Here is a 5,605-nt window from a genome sequence, read left to right on the forward strand (position 1 = left end):
ACACTCTTGACATTCTGGAGCTCGAAATATTGAATTTGCTGACGATTTCTGAAAATGAATATCCTATGCGCCTAACTCCAACTACCATTCCTCGTTCAAAGTCTGTTAATACCCGTCATGCGGTCATAATCATCGGAATCGTTTTTACATGAATAACCTGAGTACAAATTACGGCTCCGACAACGCACTGCCGTTTTATACCTTGTGTAGGCGACATTGTCGCCATCTGTATATGCGCATATCGCTATACCATGGCTTCAGTCTCCTAAGTGCAATGAACTTGAACGCGTCCTAAAAGTACCAGGTGATCAAAAAGTCAGTATGAATTTGAAAACTGAATAAATCACGGAATAATGTAGATAGAGAGGTAGAAATTGACACACATGCTTGGAATGACAAGGAGTTTTATTAGAACCAAAAAAGTACAAAAGTTCCAAAAAAGTCCGGCAGGTGGCGCCTCATCTGATTAGAATAGCAATAATTAGCATAACAAAGTAAGACAAAGCAAAGATGATGTTCTTTACAGGAAATGCTCAATATGTCCACCATCATTCCTCAACAATAGCTGTAGTCGAGGAATAATGTTGTGAACAGCACTGTAAAGCATGTCCGGACTTATGGTGAGACATTGGCGTCGGATGTTGTCTTTCAGCATCCCTAGAGATGTCGGTCGATCACGATACACTTGCGACTTCAGGTAACCCAAAAGGCAATATTCGCACGGACTGAGGTCTGGTGACCTGGGAGGCCAAGCATGACGAAGTTGGCGGTTGAGCACACGATCATCGCCAAACGACGCGCGTAAGAGGTCTTTCACGCGTCTAGCAATATGGGGTGGTTCTAAGAAAACTCCATGTCATTCCAAGCATGTGTGACAATTTTTACCTCTCTATCTACATTATTCCGTGGTTTATTAAGTTTTCATATTTATACTGACTTTTTGATCACCCAGTATATAGCCTACTAAGTTACGCTATTCTTTTCTGTTTACAGTGGACCTAACTTCTCCATTTGCGCTCAAACTCGTATTATTCCGACGACTGATGTAGTTTCCTCCATGTTTCGTAGTTTCCTCCATGTTTCACCACGAGTACTGGTTTTAAGCAGCGTTTACACCATGTGCTGCGAAACAGACACAAGAGAACGAGCATTCACAGAACAGTTCGGCAGAATTCACTAACGTTGAAAAATGAAACTGGGCACTTATCACTAAACTGTAGCTCCATCCTTCGTTAACTTCATTTGTACGTCGATGGATGGTTTCTGCTGGTTGCTCCGTTCATTTTAGGGGAACACTGCAAAGCAGGACACTTAAGTACGGACGAGCAATATCGGCTGAAGCTACTCTCCGATGCCTATAAAAGGAGACAAAGACACTAGTCTTTTAAGTTCTTGTTTAGTATTTCACCCACTCTCTACCTTCTGACCTACTTACTCCGTCCCGTTTATTCGAGAATTAAATACAAATTAGATAACGCAGCGAAAAATTTTTGGTCGAAAAAGCGCAGGAAAATACGTGTAGTTATTGATGAGAAAATTGCTGTAGCCTACCATTTTAACTGAAGTAACTGTTTATGGTGCCATCACTGTCTATGGTGCCATCTTTACTCGAGACATAGAATGAAGTTCGCACAGACTAGAAAATTTTAGTTAGCGGCAGTAATTATAAGTGCTAATTTTAAACCCTTTCCTCTCCAGGAGCTTCATAACGGCTACAAAACATCTGAAAAATTGACTTTTGTGGGTGTGATTACTTTTTTTAGAATAAAACGACGAAAATGTTTTACAGATTTGATTTCAAAGTGGTGCATTTCTGTTTATAAAATCGCATTACCACAACCCCAGCAGCTTAAAATTATTGTGCATCAGAAATGAATCATCTACTACTTGAGAATCTTTGGATTTCACGCACATCCTTCGCGACACTTTCAGTAACAAGGTAAATTACTTCGAACTTTTTAAAAGAACTAATGCCATTTTATACTCTAATTCTTTTTCAAGTGCAAATATTACCACAAGTTACATTTGGAGTCATTCATCCAGGTAAATTTGTTTAACAATCTTGTGTGTGTTGTGGGTTTCAGTTCAGAGACAGGTTTGAAGCAGCTCTCCATGCTACTGTATCCTGTGCAAGCTTCATCATCAACCTACATCCTTCTCAATCTGCTTAGTGTATTCATCTCTTGGTCTCCCTCTACTATTTTTACTCTCCACGCTGCCCTCCAATACGATCCCTTAATGTCTCAGAACACGTCCTGCCAACCGATCCCTTCTTCAAGTCAAGTTGTGCCACAAATGTCTCTTCTCCCCAATTCTATTCAATACCTCCTCATTAGTTATGCGATCTACCCATCTAATCTTCAGCGTTCTTCTGTAGCACCACATTTCGAAAGCTTCTATTCTCTTCTTGTCTAAACTATTTATCGTCCACGTTTCACTTTCATGCATGGCTACACTTCACACAAATACTTCCAGAAAAGGCTTCCTGAGACTTGAATCTACACTCGATGTTATCAAATTTCTCTCGTTCAGAAACGCTTTCCTTGCCTTACCCAGTCTACATTTTACATCCTCTCTACTTCGACCGTCATCAGTTATTTTGCTCCCCAAATAGCAAAACTCATCTACTACTTTAAGTGTCTCACTTCCTAATCTAATTCCCTCAGCATCAGTTGATTTAATGAGACTACATTCCATTATCCTCATTTTGAATTTGTTGATGTTCATCTTATATCCTCATTTCAAGAGACAGTCCATTCCGTTCAGCTGCTCTTCCAGGTCCTTTGCTGTGTCCGACGGAATTACAGTGTCATCGGTAAACATCAAAGTTTTTGTTTCTTCTCCATGGATTTTAATTCCTACTGCAAACTATTCTTTTGTTTCCTTTACTGTTTGCTCAATATACAGATTGAATAACATCAGGGATAGAATACAAGCCTGTCTCACTTCCTTCCCAACCACTGCTTCCCTTTCATGCCCCTCATCTCTTACAAACTACCTTAGTGCAGCGTAAATGATGCACAAAATCTCACATGACAGCAGTTGTGCGTGGTAATGCATTTTTACACGTTTTAAGCAGTTCTAATACTAAGGTTTAACTTGAGAACCCTTGTGAATACTGCTTGTAGACAGTTCGAAAGCATTCCACAGAAGACAAGAAGAGTCGCAGATCGTAGTACAAAACCAATTACTGTATAATTATGTAGAATTAATAAATGGAAGAGGATGTGCCTGAATGAGATATTTCTGTATGTGTTTGGGTTGAAGAAGAACGGATTGAACATATCAATCTGAATCAATTAAGTCACTGGATACACAAGTAATTTTACCTACATTTAAATTGCACCGTTTTGGCGCCACTTCACAAGAGTGTCTTTTAATACACCAATTTAACATGTTCATAGTAGTAATATCTAAGCTTTATTCGTCGCAATAGTATAGTAAAACAAACTGGGCACGTACCTTTTGTAGTTGGTGGAAATTTAGAATCTAACATGTGGCGTAGGGTATCTACGTCTACGCGCCTGAGATTTTCGTTTCTCACATTTTTTTCATTCATGTTATATTAACCCAATCGGTGACGTGTTTTGGGCACCAGGTGAAAGCAACGTTTCCTCTTGGTATATATTATTTTGCTCTTTTGTTCGGACAACATTTAACAAACTGTAAAAGGAGAATGCATATAAAAATCTCGTATACATTAAATTGTAAGCGACAAATGAGCCACCAAATTCATATTAAGTCAGCTTACTCTATATATAATAATTTACAGCACTTCATATTCCTCCCTTTTTCACAGATGAACGCTACAAAAACGTAAATTGACTGTATAATACCATTGTGTTACATTCTGGCCAGAGGAAACAGATGGGTAATGTAAAACTAGACCACGGATAGACGGTGTATTGCTAAGCAACGTACGGAGCGAGACGAGCACATTGTTGTCAAAAAGTAGTCTTGTACAGGACCCGACAGAATAAATATACTGACGACAAAAAGAAGCGAGACACCAAGAAGTAGTTGTGCTTCATAAACGAAAGTTGGTAGCCGTGTTTCTACTTTCAAAGGATTTTTCACTAGTCGCGTAAGAATGGCACTAGCAACGTCATAATGAGGATGCAAGTCACGTTTGCTTTCAATACATGTGGTAACGGTCGTGAGCGTTAGTTACCTGTGATATTAGACGTTGTGAGTTGGTGTCAGTCAAGAGTGCCTTTAGGGCGGCAAAGAGGCCAATATCAACACCTCACTGAGTTTGAACGAGGTCTTGTAATAGGACTACGAGAAGCTGGATGTTCCTGCTGCGATACAGCAGAAAGACTTAGCAGGAATGTAGCCATGATTGCTGGCAGCGGTGTTCAAAAGAATGTACGGTCGCAAGAAGACCGCTCTCCGGACGGCAAGATGGCACTAGCGAGACAGAAGACCATTGTGTTCGGCGCATTGTGCACATTTGCAGCAGCAATTGGAGCAGCATTTTGCACTCACTGACACAACGAACTGTTACAAATCGGTTACTCCAAGGAACCTCAGAGCTACACACCCTGTATCGTGCATTCCATTGATCACAAACCACTGCAATTTGCGACTTTAGTATTGACAAGTGAGAGCTCGTTGGAGGGCAGGGTGGAGGTCTGTTGTGTTTTCTGATGAAATCTGGTTCTGTGTCGGTGCCATTGATGGCCATGTGTTGGTTAGGAGGAGGCCAGTTGAGGCTTAGAACCAAACTGCCTGCCAGAATGAGATTTTCACTCTGCAGTGGAGTGTGCGCTGATATGAAACTTCCTGGCAGATTAAAACTGTGCGCCCGACCGAGACTCGAACTCGGGACCTTTGCCTTTCGCGGGCAAGTGCTCTACCAACTGAGCTACCGAAGCACGACTCACGCCCGGTACTCCTGAAAGAAAGGAGTGCTAGTTCTGCAAGGTTCGCAGGAGAGCTTCTGTAAAGTTTGGAAGGTAGGAGACGAGGTACTGGCAGAAGTAAAGCTGTGAGTACCGGGCGTGAGTCGTGCTTCGGTACCTCGGTTGGTAGAGCACTTGCCCGCGAAAGGCAAAGGTCCCGAGTTCGAGTCTCGGTCGGGCACACAGTTTTAATCTGCCAGGAAGTTTCAAACTGCCTGCGTTCTAGCCGCACTGGACCTACAACAACTTCAGTTGGAAAGACCACACAGATAATATTGTGGGGAAGGCGAGCCAAAGGTTGCGTTTCATTGGCAGGACACTTAGAAGATGCAGCAAGTTCACTAAAGAGACAGCCTGCACTACACTCGTTAGTCCTCTGTTAGAATATTGCTGCGCGGTGTGGGATCCTTACCAGGTGGGATTGACGAAGGACATCGAAAGGGTGCAAAAAATGGCAGCTCTTTTTGTATTATCACGTAATAGGGGAGAGAGTGTGGCAGATATAATACGCGAGTTGGGATGGAAGTCATTAAAGCAAAGACGTTTTTCGTCGCGGCGAGATCTACACTCCTGGAAATGGAAAAAAGAACACATTGACACCGGTGTGTCAGACCCACCATACTTGCTCCGGACACTGCGAGAGGGCTGTACAAGCAATGATCACACGCACGGCACAGCAGACACACCAGGAACCGCGGTGT

The 5,605-nt window shown here is 42.1% G+C and overlaps 1 non-coding gene across 1 annotated transcript; it reads right to left on the reverse strand.

The window, feature by feature from the left end:
• Positions 1-4,802: 4,802 nt before the first annotated feature.
• On the reverse strand, positions 4,803-4,877 carry Trnas-cga. The gene has a single exon. It is a non-coding gene; the product is annotated as a tRNA-Ser (tRNA).
• Positions 4,878-5,605: the final 728 nt, after the last annotated feature.

Source organism: Schistocerca piceifrons, chromosome 4, assembly GCF_021461385.2.
Source record: "Schistocerca piceifrons isolate TAMUIC-IGC-003096 chromosome 4, iqSchPice1.1, whole genome shotgun sequence".
NCBI lineage: Eukaryota > Metazoa > Arthropoda > Insecta > Orthoptera > Acrididae > Schistocerca > Schistocerca piceifrons.